The sequence below is a fragment of the Physeter macrocephalus genome, chromosome 7 (genome assembly GCF_002837175.3).
Source record: "Physeter macrocephalus isolate SW-GA chromosome 7, ASM283717v5, whole genome shotgun sequence".
NCBI lineage: Eukaryota > Metazoa > Chordata > Mammalia > Artiodactyla > Physeteridae > Physeter > Physeter macrocephalus.
In genome coordinates, this window is record NC_041220.1 from 116,970,135 (window position 1) to 116,987,111 (window position 16,977).

Sequence of the window (16,977 nt, forward strand, 5' to 3'; positions counted from 1 at the left end):
CACCGAATTGGGCTGACACCTACTTCCAGATCCAAATAGCAGCTGCGAAGCCTCTAGTGACAGCAATCTGGAGCCCCAGTTGGGAAAGGTTCTGGGCCGTGCATCCACCCCACAGGTGAGACTTCAGATTGGAGTTCTGGGGGCTTCCATTTATAATTCCAGGCTGCAAATTGATATCATCAGTTTGCGTGCAAAAATGCAGCTCTGGATTCACTTTTAAAAATGCTGTTGATTTCACCATGTGAGTCACAAGATTTTCCAGACCCTCGGGGACTGGCCAGATCCCCAGGGCTCAAGAAATTCCAAGACCCACTCCTTTTCTTATCATAAGGCCGCTTGACTTGCTAGCAGCAGTTGTTAGGTATGCAAGCAGGGGCGGCGCAGTCCAGGCAGGGTCACAGGTCTGGCAGAGGCCTGCTTCTGCCTCTGAAGCCTGAATAAGACTACTTTATTAATTTTCCCAACAGGTTCAGAGTCAGAAATTTAAAGTGAGAACAGGTGGCCATCATTGCTCAGCTGTGTAAAAGTTGGATTTAACTAAAGTTGTGATTTTGACATGCAAATATTAAAAACAAGGGAGTCAAAGGTGTATGTGGATGGTGATTATCATGATTGACCATGGAAATTAAGCTGGTTAAAAAGAAGAGACAGGACCTCAAAGCGGGTGAGGGTCCATGGAAAGGTGATAGGATCAGTGGATTAGAAGTCCCAGTGGAATGTTAGGATTGTTGAATTTGGGAAACTCAAAAGGGACAAGATGTGTGGTAGTGGACAGAGAGTGGAATCCATGAATTTGAAAGTATGGAAGAATAAATTTGGTCATAACAAAGTGTAGGCTGTATGACCTTGGGAACGAATACCTAAAGTTGGGTTAAGGACAAGCTCTTTGAAGAAACGATTTCAAGGAACTGAGAACCCCTCATCACTATATAGTTGAATTCTCCAAGAGTAGGGGTGGTTTGGAGAGAACAGTAATGATCCAGGAATTAAATGCCCTGGGAGTTGGCAGTTGATGGCAACAATGAGGGGCAGTGGGTGATGACATGAAATTCAAAGCTGTGGGGAGGAGGGGTGTGCAGCTTAAACAGGGAAGGAAAAAGCGAGGTCTAAAGTGGCAATAAAGCACAGGAGGCTGCTTATCCAGAACTGGTGGTTCAGGGGCGCTAAGTACCTAAGCTGCCCCTTGAGAGATTTTTCAAGGTGATTGAAAAATGTAAAGCGTTATGAAATGTAATGTATTGCCTTTTTTTTTTTTTTTTTTTCCCAGCCGCTCTGCTCAGCAGGCATGTGGGATCTTAGTTCTCCAACCAGGGATCGAACCCTTGCCCCCTTCAGTGGAAGTGCAGAGTCTTAACCACTAGACCACCAGGGAAGTCCTGTATTGCCATTGTTAACATATGAAAAAGTAGTGATTATTATTGCAAACTCTTTTAGCAAAATTTTTGTATAAATAACCAGGGGAATTCCCTCTCTCTGGCAAGCCCCTAAAGTAATAAATAGATTTTTTTTTTAAGTCGGAGAATGAAAGTTCAGAACTTCAAGACACAAGATATCCAGTAGGGTATTTTCTGCAAAGGCTGTCTATTTCCTGTATAACAAAATTATCAGATAGTACCACCCCTGATAGTTTAGACCTGCAGTAGTGAGGTTTCTCTCCTTTATGGTTGAACTGCTTCAGAAGTCTAAGGAGAGATTTGAAACCTCCTCCTCTATTTAAGGGGATGGGGTAAGGGGGAGACCAAAAGAGTTTTGTACCCCGTCAAGCACTCTGGACAGGATCTGGTCTTCCTTGATGTGATATTCCTCCTCCTTGTGTATCTAAAGTGAGGAACAACGATGACCAACTGTAACTTCTCAACTCTCGCTGGGGACACAGGAACATGAGTTTCCTTTGTTCTCTTACTCGGATGTTTCAGATAGCAAGCATGCAACAATGCCTATGACATAATGCAGGAAATATAGAGTAGAGATTATTTCCTACTGTGTTTATACTTTTATTATAAGAGAGGCCTCTGAGTTTAACTTTTTTTTTCTTAACTAGGAAGTTCTAAATCAGAAGTGGATTGAAATCTAATAAACACGGATTTTGGGTAAGTTTTCATGTGAAACTTTTGAATTCTTTTTTCCTAATGATATAGCTATATATAGTCATTGTAGAACATGTGGAAAGAAGAGGAAAATAATCAAAAAATATTACTTAGAGGCAAAGACTCAATATTTTGGTGTATTTCCTTCTGATTATTTTTAAATTATTTTCTTAAATTGTGGTAAAATGCACATAAAGTTTACTTGTGTAACTATTTTTACGTGTACACATTTAGTGGTGTTAACTTACATTCACGTTGTTGTGCTACCATCACTCCCACCCATCCACAGAATTCTTTGCATCTTGCAAAACTGAAACGCTGTACCATTAAACAAACACTTTTCATTCTCCCCTCTACCTGCCCCCTGGTAACCGCCATTCTACTTTCTGTCTCTGAATTTGACAACTCTAGGGACCTCATGTGAGTAGAATCATGCAACATTTGTCCTTTTGTGACTGGCTTATTTCACTTAGTACAATGTCCTCAAAGTTCATCCATGTTGTAGCAGTTGTCAGAATTTCCCTTTTAAGGCTGAATAACATTCCATTGTGTGTATATACCACATTTTGCTTATCCATTTATGTTAATGGACACGTAGGTTGCTTCCATCTTTTTTTGGCTGTTGTGAATAGTGCTGTTATGAATATAGTGTACAGATACCTCTTCAAGCCCCTGCTTTCAATTATTTTGCATATGTACTCGGAAGTGGAATTGCTGGATCATATGATTATTCTATTTTTAATTTTTTGAGGAACCACCATACTGTTTTCCATAGCAGCTACACCATTTTATATTCCCACCAACAGTGTGCTAGGGTTCCAGCTTCTCCTCATTGTGGCCAAAACTTTTTCTGTTCCTTTTTTTTTTTTTTCATAGTAGCCATCCTAGTGGGTGTAAGGTGGTATCTCATTGTGATTTTAATTGTCATTTCCTTAATGGTTAGTAATGTTGAGCTTCTTTTCATATGCTTATTGGCCATTTGTATATCTTCTTTGGAGAAACGTTCAAGTCCTTTGTTTTTTAGTTGGGTTTTTTGTGTTTTTGTTGTTTGGTGGTAGGAATTCTTTATATATTCTGGATATTAACTCCTTATCAGCTATATGATTTGCAAATATTTTCCCCATTCCATGGGTTTCCTTTTCACTCTCTTCATTATGTCCTTTGATGCACAGAAGTTTTTTAATTTTGATGTAGTCCAATTTATCTAAAAGTGGGATACCTCCAACTTTATTCTTCTTTTTAAAGATTGTTTTGATTATTTAGGGTCCCTTGAGATTTTATATTAATTTTAGGGTGGATTTTTGCTATTTCTGGAAAAAACATCATTGGTCCTCAGTGACTTTTTAAAATATAATTGCTGTCATACTGTATGAACTATTTTATATTCTGCTTTTTCTTAACATTATAATATAGTTATCCCATTAAAAAATAAACATTAGTTCTTTTTATTGAAACACTTCATAAACATACTGTACAGTGACTACATAAAGGAGAATATAAAATGGAAGTATAACTGAAAGATTAGAAAACATTTATGCCTCAAATTTTGTGACATCTGTATACTTTTCAATACTATAATCATAAAAGTGAGAAAAATTTGATTTGAGACATGTCAGAGTATTGGGATGCAATATTTATACTGTGAGTAGGAAGGAATGACAACCAATTGTATTAGTTTAAAAGACTGTTAAAATATATATTTATATTACTTTTGACCAAATACAACTCTGGAATTCATTTATTTACTCAGCAAACATTACTGAGTCTCTGTAGTTTTTGAAGCCCTGGAAACCTAGATATACATTATATATGGTCTTCACCCTCAGGAAAAGGGAATAAATACTAAAATTTCATGAAAGTCTAGTATGTGTCATGAGCCATGTGAGATCTTAGTTCCCCGCCCAGGGATGGAACGCACACCCCATGCAGTGGAAGCGTGGAGCCTTAACCACTGGACTGCCAGGGAGTTCCCTCACTTTCTTTTTTAATCTTTGCATTAAACCTGTGGGGAAGCAGTGTTAGCGCCATTTAGAGATGAGGAAAATAATGTTCATTTCATAAAAGCTGACCAAAAAAATAAAATAATTTGGGAATTGCCTGCCGGTCCAGTAGTTAGGACTCCACGCTTTCACTGCCGAGGGCCTGGGTTTGATCACTGGTCAGGGGATAAGATCCCCCACAAGCTGCACGGTGCGGCCAAAAAAAATAAAATAATTTAACAGCAAGGTCGTACTATATAGCACAGGGAACTAACTATATTCAATATCCTGTGATAAACCATAACGAAAAGAATATTAAAAAAAAGAATGTCTATATGTGTATAACTGAGTCACTTTGCTGTACAGCAGAGATTGGTACAACATTGTAAATCAACTGTACTACTTCAATAAAAAAAATTAAACATTAAAAAGGAAAAGAAAAGCTGAGCTACCTGTTGAAGGTGACACAGAGAATGAGTGGCGGAACTAGAATACAAGCTCAGGGCTGTCTGTGTCCACAGCTCATGCCCTTTTCACTCTCCCAGGTTGCCTTTCAGCGATTATGACCTAGCACAGGAGACAGGAGTATATACAGCTAACTGTAACATGAACAAAAAACTGTGATAGCAATTAATTCTGCTAGATAAGAGTCAAGAAAGGCTTTAGAGGGATGGCATTATAATCTAAGACTCGAAAACGGAGGATTTCATTAAAGATGGGGAGAGCAGCATTCATTCATTCATTCATTCACTTATCTGTTCATAAACCTGCACTGAGCTTCTCCTGTGTGTTACTTACACAGCTAGCTCCAGTTGTGTGCTGGAGATTCAAAAGAGAACCAGTGAGACACTGGCCACTCTCAGGAGTCACAGTCTCTTGGGAGACAGTTAAGTAACTGAAGTATGACAGAGCCTCGGACCACGGTCTGCCACAGAGTCAAAAACAAAGTGCTGGGGGATGCTATTCCAGGATACTAAGGGCAGGTGCTCAATGGCAGAAACTATGCTGCACTGTATGTAGTGCTGCGCATGGCAGGTTGGACTCTCCATGCCAAGATCAGAGGCTTGGACTTCATCCTATAGGCAACAACAAGCCAACAGACATTTTTAAGTAGAGAAATGACACAGTTCTGTTGTTAAGAAGCTGTCTGGCAGTCCGTGAAGAGTAGAATCTGGAAATGGGGGAAGAGACAGGTAGCAGGAAAACCAGTATAGAGGCTAACAGTCTGAACTGGAGAGGACCCAGTGCAGGCAGCAACAGGAGAGACAGAGAGCGTGGAGACCACAGTTATGAGAAGTTGGCAGACCTCATCAACTGTAGGATGTGTAGTGAGAATAAGGTAGGAGTCAAGAGAACAGTGTGAACAGAGGATTCAGGTGATATGTATGTTCAGAACCACTGCATTATTTGAAAGTGAAGGACCTATGGAGCATTTCATAAACAGATAATACTCTTTTGAATTATCAGTATTTCTTTCATATATTTAGTCATTCTAAAATACTCTAATAGTTTAATAGATTTTTTTTTCTCTCAAGCAGTTTAAACATGCCCTGCAGTGCTATTTACACTGTTAATTTGGTTAGCAAACTCTTTCTCCATAGTACAAGTGTAATTTTTATTGTTGTTGTATTAAAACATCATAGAGGTAAAACAATGGATTAATTTTTTTTCTATAATGAAATTCAAAAAGATTAATGGATTTTTACTGAAATGGAGTTAAGATTATTGGTTAGGTAAATATGTCACTATTTTAATGTTTCAAAAAAGTTTTCCATTTTCTCACATCATTACTCAGTCTTGTAATTTATTAGTATCTTTTTTGTTCTGTGGAGTGCCATATTTGTTTTCATTAATAAGTAAAAATATACATCTAGTTATCTCATGTGCCTGTGCTGTTATGTGCCACCAGAAGAGGGCGGCAGTGAGGCGTTAGAAAGAATAAATTTACAGGCTCTCCAATTGCTGAAAGACAGTTAAGATCATGATGTGAATGACGAAAACATTTGTCCGGGCAGACATCCTAATTAACTGACTCATTTTCTGAGCCAGAGACTATGACATAAACATTGTAACAGAATTTTCAGAAAATCTGATGCTGATCTTATAATGCAATACGGTAATAAATTTGTGGAAATTTCTGTTAAGATTGGTGAGGGTCGACACTAAGAGATACTCTGAAAATTTTACATCAGTTTGCAAGGAGGAGATTGGAGGGTGAATTAAAAGTAAGCATGTTGTTTCTTGTCATTTCAACAGTGTAGGCAGAGAATGTAATAGTTTATAGAGACAATAAAAGGCATTATCTTCTTTGAACATTATAGATATTCCTGAAATAAAAAGAAACATTTCGAACTTATCAAACATGCAGTAAGCAATGCATAGGACAAATTGACTAAGAGAGTTTGCACAGACTTATCTGGTATCTTCTTTTATGAATATTTAACCACCACAAATTTTTTTATTGAAGTATAGTTGATTTACAATGTGTAAATGTTGTGTTCCGATGTACAGCAAAGTGATTCAGTTATACATATATATACCTTTTTAAAAATATATTCTTTTCCATTATTTCCATTCCATATCTATTCCATTAATATCCTGTTTATCACAGGATATTGAATATAGTTCCCTGTGCTATACAGTAGGACCTTGTTTTCCTTTTTTTTTGTTTTGATTGTTCATCTTTTATTATTATATAGCTTAGTAGTGGAAGAAATGATTGTGGTCAGTACATGTATGAAAATTATGAAGGTCATGGTTTAGATAGTAGGACCTTGTTTTCTATCCATTCTATACACAATAGGTTGCATCTGCCAACCCCTAAACTCCCACTCCATCCCTCCCCCTTGGCAACCACATGTCAACAACAAAATATTTCTGAATACCTCTTATGTGCTAGGAATTATTCCAGGTGCTGAATATTCCAGAATATAGAACAGAACAAAACAGGCACATTCCCTGCCCAGTTGGAATGTATATTATAGTGGGGAGGATGGACTTTACACAAAGCCTCACAATTAATTCATTAGTTACAGTTGAGAGAAAAAATGGAAAACAGTCTACCACAGGGCCCTAAATAAATTAGTTTGGGCTCAACCCCCAAATTGGAAATTCAGTGACGTTTTAAATAGGACTCAAGAACAACTTGTCTGAAGTTCTTAATACCCATTTATATTATTTATGTCTTTCACAATACATAAAATGGATCAGGTAAAATTTACAGAGTTGTGAAAATAACATTGTAAAAGAGTATTTGGGTAGTTGATATGCAGCAATAAAACACTTTGCCAATTTGAAGTGTTGTAAAATGCCCCGTGCCTCCTTAGACTTCTGTTTTGTTTCTTTGACCTCCAGCACTTCCCAGTCCTGGGTTGGCTCAGCTCTCTAAGCCAGAGCTGAGACGGTTCCCCAGCTGACTCTGATGAGATCCATTAAGGTGAACCATAGCTGGGTTCTCAAAGATGCTTATCAATTCTTTTATTCATCCCTAATTGATTGTCTTTCCAATTCTCCACAGCACCTGTTTCAATCCAGGATCTCTCTTTTCAAGCTGAACTCACTCCTGCCAAATTTCCATCTATTTGACTTAGGTTACCCGGTTATCCATGGTGAACTCTCAGATTTTCTCTGAATCATTAGCCATTCATTTCTCCTTCCATTCTGCCTCAGAAAAACAATGTTCTACCTTGTATCCAAGCCTACTCCTTCTATCTTCTTAAACCAACATCTTTTTACCTATTTTTTGATATTTCTCATTATTCATAGTCCCTTTCTTTCATCTCTCTTTTTAAAAAATTTTGCTTTCTGACATCTCCTTAGCCTATGCACATGTTCAAATCTAATGATTCTTATGAAATATTCATTTCCCTTGAGACTGTATTCTTTTTCCTTCCCTTAACAGCAGTGCTTCTCAGAATAGTTCTGTTAAACTTCCTTGTTTAACACTCATCCATCAACTCTTCTGGTCTGTCCTCTTCTGAAACTTCTATTTACAAGATCAATGAGAACGCACCCAATCTAGTTGCCTCTTCCTAGTTGTTATCCTGGGGCGTCCTGTAGAACTTGTTGCACAGTATCATGTCTCTACACTCTCCTGGTTCTCACATTTCCAGCTGCTTTTTCTGCAGGCCACTGTTTCACTATTTGGCTCCTGGATAGAGGCATTCTCTAGAAGTCCATGTCTTCTTCATGTCCAACCTTTGCCTCCTTTAATCTCATGTAATGGCTTCAACTCTTGCCCCTGTGTGGATGATTCCCAGATTCATCTCCTGTTCTAATCTCTCTCCTCAGTTTAACTAACATTTCCCACCTCTTGTAGAGAGAGCCATTTCTCTACAAGGTTTCATGGGCACTTCAAGCAGAAATGGCCTGAACTCATCATCTCTCAGTGGTGTCCAGGCACCCTGGACTACCTGCTGGTTCCTGTTATGATCTGCAAGATCCTGCTGCATCTTTGCTCTTGCTGTGTCCACATCTCATGCCATCTGTCTGCAATGCATCTCTTCACACCATTTCCCTTGTTTCCTATACCCTGCCACTCGCCCATTTTTCCCACTTGTTGGTGTCTCTGTCCTTCAGTGTTTGGCTCATGTTTGGACTTCTGAATAAACAATAACTGAACTAAATCTCCTCTCCCCCATCCTTTACCCATTCTTTGCTTAGAATTCAACTATATCTGATCACACTCAGTCTTGTTTTTGAGATACACATTTGTGTTTGCTGTCTCTATTAAACCCTGAGTCCTAAAAGTACTGGGACTATGTCTCATTCATCCTTATATCCCCTGCAGACCCTGGCACATAGCAGAAATCATGGAAATTTTGCTTAGTTTGCATTGTTGGAAGAAAAGTACCACAGATCTTAATTTTTAAGAATTGTTACTTTTGAAGAGCATGGAATTTGTAATATGCAGGCTACAAATTTGGGAGAATGTAGAAAGTATAAAAACAAATTTATAATGAATGAAGTTGACATTTTTACCTTTGTCCTATTTTAGACAGACTTTTAGGGAATTTTACTCTGCAAGAGGCTTGTTTAAGGGTGATGAAATTCTTGGAAATTAAGATTGTTTCAGGGTCTGGGGTTTTATTTTACTCTCCTTAGAGTTAATAAGTTAGCGTGCTACTGTTCCATGGATGCTGACAGAAGACATGAGACTCCTGGGTCAAAGGCAAAGGACTTTACTACTCAGCACAACAAGCAGCATGAGCATCATGTTGCCGTCAGTTCTTCATGTCCTCCTAGTCCAAAGGAGTGGTACTGAGCGATCCAGGTGGTGTTAGCGGGTTTCTGCTGCAGCCAAGGAACATTGAGCTTGGGGAATCCACTGCTTTTATAGCAAGGCTACTCTTTGGCCCAGAGTAAGACATTACCTCATCCCTCAAGGTTGAGGCAAATACAAACCCGATAGGTAGCCCAGGCAAGGAGAGACTGGTCGGGCATTCTTAACATCCAGCAAGAACTTGCAGACGTGCCCACAGCCCATGGTGGATTGCCCCTCCCCAAATCGTGTGGTGAGAATAAGGATTGTGGTTATCCTGGCACATCAGAGAGGCTCAATAAACACTTGTTGAATCAAAGTAACTAATTAATGAGAAGAAGGGGAACCACTAAGGAACTGAAAAACGGCAGAGTCCCCTGTTTAGGATGACCATCCCCTGAGAAAACAGTTCTAGATTTCAGATCTGATTAGGAGATTTCAGATCTGATTAATGAGAATAAGATATTGTAGGCCACCTGGTTTCATAACAAATAAAATTTCTAAACACCTTACCTCATGGCAAGTGAGTCTATGACTTATATACAAAATAACTGCTAAGTCCAAACAACCTAAGGCAATGTCTGTAGCTTGCTAAGTTAGTATTACGGTAACTATAGTTCTTTACATCTGCAGCCTTTTGCCATATACTGAATTGCATTGCAAGTTTTAAAGAACTTTAGACACTATACTCGTCTGGGAACTTTTACCAGACATGATTTTTACTTTCTCAAAATGGTAAATTGAACTACAAATCAAAGTAGAGTCTGCTAGAAAATCTGATCAGAATTAAACACTTCCTTAGAAATTTGCAGTTGAACAAATGACATATCTTACCCTCTCAAGATTCTCTTGAAGGAAAGGAGTTAACCTGAAATATCTCATCAGTGTACAGAAGTGAGGTACCTGAGACATTCAAGTTGGCAGTCCAGAATTCGGAGGGGAGTTTATTTTTACATTGATAATTATAACTCTTATTTCCAGAGACCACATTAGCCCTAATGCCTGAAAAACTTAGGCAACCGTCACAAAAATTTTGTTACTGCCTATTTCACCTTTTAGCCACCCCACTCCCCATTTGGGGGTGCTTTCCAGTCTTCGTAAGCTGTTGCTGCAGTGTCACTATTCTCCACCTGCTGCTCTTAAAATTGGAGATTGCTGCCTCTGGGTTTACAGATGTTTCTGCTTACCTTAGATAATTTGAACTTCTCAGCAGCCACAAGTTTTTTTCAGACTTTTCAAGGAAGGCCTTGTTTTCAAGATCTGTAATTCCCCTGCTCTCTCCTCTCCGCTCTCAAGGAAAGTCACCCAGGTTCCCCTTATGCAGGGTTAGAGGGCTTTTGAGTAACCTGTTCTTCATTCAGAGCCTTCCACTCAGACTTGTGTCCCCACATAGGCCATATGTCTGGGAACCCTTCCATACCTCATGGTGAGTTTTCAGCGCTTCTGAGGCGCTTTCCTTTTCTTTTCTCAAGTTATGGAAACTTTCATCATTCTTTTATCTTTGAAAATCTTTGCAGTAGAGATGAGATGATCATCATTTCCTTCACAGGTCATATCCTCCTTACCAACATCCTGTTTTCACACAATTTGCTCTCTTCTTCCCTAACTGCTGAGACTGTCCCATGCAACTCCCCCTCCCTCCCTTCCAGAGTCATTGTTGCTATACCTGATTGGACCAGGGGTGGATAGCTGATACCAGAGGTAACAAGCTGTCTGTTGTGCTAAGATTTTTTCTTTGAACTGAGGGTGCTGAGACTGAGTCAGTTTCTGTTGAGGGCTTGAATCAGGAGGGCATGTAAAACGAGGGTAAGTGGATCAGATAAGGATGGTCTACAGAGAGGAATAAAGCCGACCTTGTCTGTTCTGTTCACCTCTGCACTCTTACCACCTAGCATGGTGCCTGACATAGTAGGCTTTCAGTAAGTCTTGGTGGAATGAATGAAGCAGACTGTGGAGTGAGAGAGAGAGAGATTATTTTTGCCTCCAACAAATTTCCATGCCCTGATTGTAATCCCTCATGAAGACTATCTTCATTTTCTGTCCTTACGTCCATGAGATATCCCTGTGTCCACCCAATAATTTCCCCTTTATGTTAAAGCTAGTTTGGGTATGTTCTGTTCCTTGCAGCTAAATTAAACCGAAGAATCTCCTAATTCAGTCTTTAAAGTCTTCTTGTCCCCAGGGAACTATGATTTCTCATGCAAACTAGTTATTTCGGTGGCCTATCCAAAAATTACTGGATTCCAGAAGTGGGCATGCCTCCACTTTGCCCAAGTGAACCTCACCTTTGGGGACAGAAAAGAATAGAAACTCAAATTCAACTGAAAATAAAGAAAATACCTCCCAAAATAAATCTTCTTGATCTTCTAAAAAGGCAAACTCTGAAGAAAAATATGACAGAAACTGCAAATTGAGGATCCTTTAGGAGAGAGGGTTGGACCTTAGGCATTGTTGATTGAACACGACTTTATTTAAAGTCAGTGGAGAGGGTCAGGTATGATCAGGACACACTTGCCAACCTAAGCTCCAGGAAGAGGGAGAAGAAGAGCGGGTCACAGCTTTATCCCGGACTTCTGGAATTCTTCTGGAATGCTACTGGACTAACTTGGTGATGCAAGAGACTGCTTCGCAGTTTCTGGTTGTACTCTTGGCTGTTGTACAGCACATTGAGGAAAAAGGTTATTCTTTCCTGCTCCCTGCCTGGGAGGACACATATTTATATTTATATGTTTACCTCAAAGGCAGGGGAGTAGTTGAAAAATACATAGGCAGTCATCGTAGGCTTGAAACACAGAAAAATGGAATACTTGGGGGCAGTATGGTGGGTTTTTCAAGAGCATAGATTTGAAGTGAGACAGATCCCCAAAACCAGCTCACTAATTAGCTCTATGTCCTTGGCTAAGCTGCTTAACCTCTTAGAACCTCAGATTTCTCATCTACAAAATGAGAATAAAAGTACTTCATAAATGTGCTGCAAGTATTAAATTAGATACTGTTTATAAGTTCTTAGGCCAGTGGTACCAAGCTAAGGGCTCAGTAAATGGTAGGGATGATTAGGATTATTAGTGCTTTGTAATACAAGCATTAATGAAAGTGTGTTATTTTTATGTTAACCAGAAGGAAGGGTGCATTTTTTTAAGTTAAGAAACATGACACTAAAACATGTATTTCATAGCTCCTCTTCACTGGTACCTTTTTAACGTAAATCCCTGTGTGTAGACAAATGTAAAAGAAGAGTCCAGGAAATATCTAACAAGATGGTAGTTATGCAGTAAATAGCCATCAGTTGTAGTTTCAATCAACAGCAGTATAAACTCCCCCAAAAGGAGGCACATGTGAATCCTCCCATGCAATCTTCTCAAAAGCAATTGTAAATTGTATGACCTGCAGATGGCGAACTTGGATCGGGTGACTATTAAGCAATGACTACCTAGAAAAGAAAGCAGTGGTTTTTGTTTTGTTGAATGGAGGGCTAAGTAAAGTGGATACATTAATCAAGGCTGTACAAGCCAGAAGCATCCTTTGCCGACACACTGGGTTCCTTCTTCCAAGGGGACCATTAATCTGTCTGTCAAAGTGAGTCCACCCTCAATCATATGTGCTGTGAGAGACAAGTCTGCATTTGCTTCTGGTAGAAATGTTTTGGTTGAGTATTCATGCTGGTTGCTAGTCACTGATACAAAGAAAAGGAGTATCAAGTAGGGAACATCAGTAGATTTCTTGTAAGTCTCTTGAGGGGTACAGAAGTGTTACCTTCTCAGAATATCCATATGTAGCACTGTTTAATTATCTGGACCCATTGTACATGTCCAAAGAGTCCACATGTTTTGATGTGTATAAGTAATTATATCCTCCCTTGCTTGATTACGCCACTGTTGAGTATTTGTTCTGTACTCTCCCCAAGGCAATCCTTTAGGGACCAATTACCATCCTTTAGTGACATCATTTCACTGGCTGAAGGAAATTTCTAGAGTACCACACTGGGCATTCAGGACTCCTAAGGGAGCTCTGTAGTACTTTGTATAATCTATGTGCCCTACCTTCTGGAGAAACATTTTTTTCCCTCAAAATTCTACTTTGGAGTACAGGTTTAACTATCCCAGATCACAGCTACATGAGTTTGTGGGGAAATTAGTGTGACTTTCCAAAACTGCCTGTTCCTGCAGTGGCCTGAGATGTTTTGTTGGTTCTTTCAGTTGTGAAAAAGCTCAGCAACTCACCCAACATGATGAATTGATGACTTTTTGCTGCATTTTAAAGGAGGGTCACTGTCCCCAAAGAGCCTCTCAGCTTGTGGGTCAGGTGAAGGGACATCTCTAGGCCTCTATAGTGCCTCTGCCTTGTCATTTATCATGAGGCTGTAATTATTGTCTACATATCAGCTTCCCCACAACTATGTACTTCTAGAGTCCAGAAACAGTACCATATTCATCTCTTTATCCTTAAACATTTTGTGTCTGGCACATAGTAGGTACTTACAAGAATGTTGAATGAAGAATAAATATATGTGCTTGGGTAGAACAAGCAGCCAAGAAGGAGGAAAGGTCAATTTAGGGGAAAAAAAGAGGAAGATAGTCCACGTACCCATGAGGGATTGTACCTATATTAGACAAGTATTATTCCTAAAGAATAGAAAAAGAGGAAAGAGCAGTGGATTGTGCGCAACCTAATCCTAACCAAACTCTCAAGAGACTGACTTAAACACCAACATCCTGGTTGACTGTTGCCAGTGGAGAACACATCTCTCCAGAGATTGCATTGTGTCCCAGTTCCATGTATTTCACATCTTCATTCATTTCACAATGCAGACTACTAACCACTGTACGGTCACGGCATCTTCATTCATTTCAAAAGGAAGAAAGTCCCTAGCTCTCAGGATGAGGCAATTCTGGTTTTCAGGTAGCTTCTAAAAGCTTCTAAAACGTTGTCGTTAATCTAAGCCATGGTAAATAGAGACGTTATCAGAAAATTCAGAAATTGGGTCTAAAGGCACCCACTGGTGAAAGACAGAACCTAGAGGATGGGACTGAGGAACAGTCAGAAACAGACTCTGAAAGACAGTCCAAATAAGAGGAGCCACATATCACATGTGTTGCCCATGGAATTGACAATGGGCATCTGACATGAAATAATAGTGATAGTCGAGGATATGAGGAGCGTGCACAGTGATGAGGAGTAGCCCTGTTGCATCTGCACGTGGTAAGCGCTCAACAAGTCCTGGTTGAATGAACAGGTCATTCTGTGGCTCAGCTGCTGCTAAGGGAAGTCATGAACTGCTTTGCTAAAGGCAGGGTTTATTTATAAATAGGAACCAAAGTGACATGCACCGTTAAAAGTGGGTATAAACCAGTGCAGGAAAAGTTAAAGTGAAAAGCACTGATCAGAAACCATTTAGAAGAAAGGAAGCAGTGTCTGGAAACCTGAAGTGAATGAATCATTACAATGGAGTTTATAGGAATCTCTGAGCTTCCAGACAACCAGTTTAAAAGAGAAACATGCTAGATTGTACTGTTCTCATGAGTCAGTAAAGTGTGTAAATTCATCTGGAAATGCAGACTCATTCTTAGAATTTAATTCTAGAAAGGATTTATTGTGTAGACAGTTAAGAGAAAGAAGAGGATATTTGATAAGTTTTGTGAAAGCTACATATATATTATTTACGTACTAAACTATAAAGATCATCACCACCGACACAGCCTAGGTAAAATGATAGGTGAAAAGAGATGGGGAAAAATCAAGTAGGTTACTGTATGAACATATACACTACCACGAAAGCAAGAAAATATAAATATTGACCACAGCCCCCCTTTTTGCAACTATGATGAGGCTAGATTTATAGCTTCCTTAATGCACTCTCAGTAAGGGGAGGAAGCGTAGTATGAGAGGTTCTACTCCCACTTCTTCCCTATGATCCCTGGATCCATGTGATCTGTCCTTGGGTGAAACACACCATATATTGGTTATTGATTCAGAGCATACACCATTTTCTCTACATCAGTACCCCAACTTCATAAGATGTCCTCCAACTGGCTCTGTGAGTCTTTGTAACAGACTATTGCACTTCTCTACAAGGCCAGCTCCTCCTGGGTTACGGTAAAACCAATGTATCCTGTGGGAATCCTATAGCACTCTTGGCCAGAAGTAATAGTATATGGTTACTGTGAGCTAAATAAGCTTTCAGTAAGTTCACAGAAAGTTTTGCTCATAGAAGCATAACAGGGAAGTAAAATCCATATGCATAACATATTCTAGTGAGAAAAATTGCTACCAAGTCCACACTGAAAGAGGTTCAGTGTATTCAGTCAACAGGAGGCTAGCCACGCCACCCTATTCCCCACACTTGGAGCTGTATGGAGGGCTCAGCATGGGTTTCTGCTGCTGGCATTTTAAGCGTTCAATTGAGGTGGTAGCTGGATCTGCCTTGGTAACAAGTTCTCGTGGCTGAGCCCATGGATAACCTCCATCTCTGTCATCACGGCCACTTTGCTTTTGAACCTACTGAGGAATAGTCGTGTTTCTGGGGAAAAAGGATAGCTGACATTTGCAGTACTGAGCTTCCTGCCCATCTGATTATTGAGTCTCCTCTGTAGTGAGAGCCCTTTGCTGAGCATTCACATGAGGCACAATATTCTCACAGCATGAACCTATTTTGAGAGGTGTATACATGTACCTCTACCCTAAACCTCCTTGTCATCCAATCTTGTTCCTTCCAACTTGCTCGTCATTGAAACAAACCTTTAGGCTCTATGTATAAATCTTCACTATGATGATCTTTCTTTCTAGGTAAAATACACAGTTAGATGTACTTCTCAAAGTTCTGCTTATTGTGAAGATTTATCTTCCTACTTGTCCTTCATGGCCAACAGTGTGGAAAACTCTAATGCTGCCTCAATTTATTTATGGCCATTGCCAGTATATTATGCATAACCATTAGTAAATCAGTCTTGAACTGTTTCTTCCCTGTCCATAAGGTAGTCCTCTATATGTGTGGGTCCAGGAAGAGGTGGCATTACAGCAAGATTAGGGGCCACGAGAGTTGGAGCCATTTGCTCATGAAAGTTTCTTGTGCTTCTAGAACATGGTTGAGGGTGACCTTGTATGTACCATTTCATCTTGATGATGGAGAGCTGCTCTGCCCATCCAAATTTAACAATAGGTCCGTCAAACAGCATCTAATTTGGGAGAGACAGCACAGGTCTCATTATCAGTTCATTTCCCATGACCAGATATTCAGTCTTTAGCAGAACCCAACAGAAAAAAACAGGAGAAGTTTCTTGAGGACATTAGTTATTTGTCAAAGTGGTATGGCTTTGCTGTCAATTCTAGGGGCTGTACTAATTATTGTGTTATTTGGGAATTCCATGGGCCCAATGATCTGCTACAGAACGTTGTACACATTAGATTTCCTGGGTCACAGAGCTAAGTGGCAAGAGTGGCTTTTTCTTTAAACTGAACTGGCTGAAAAATATTCATTTGCTTTGAGGCTTCCTTAAATATAGAAGCCTCATGGCTTATTCATAAGTAGGAAGGAGCAACGCCAATGTAATATTATTTTGCCTCTCTTATACTAGAATCCCACCAAATGTGTGTGCCTCTTTCTTTGTGGAACTGGATACAAGGTGCAGCAAATTGTCTTTTAGTTTGGAGGGGA

General features: G+C 39.6%; 1 protein-coding gene across 1 annotated transcript in view; it reads left to right on the forward strand.

Moving 5' to 3' along the window:
* Nucleotides 1-16,977, forward strand: part of ALPK1 (alpha kinase 1) — a 133,655-nt gene that overhangs the window by 11,155 nt on the left and 105,523 nt on the right. The window contains exon 2 of the mRNA XM_024119298.3: nucleotides 2,042-2,090. The gene's annotated coding sequence lies outside the window, so the exon portion shown is untranslated. The remainder of the gene's footprint in view (nucleotides 1-2,041; nucleotides 2,091-16,977) is intronic.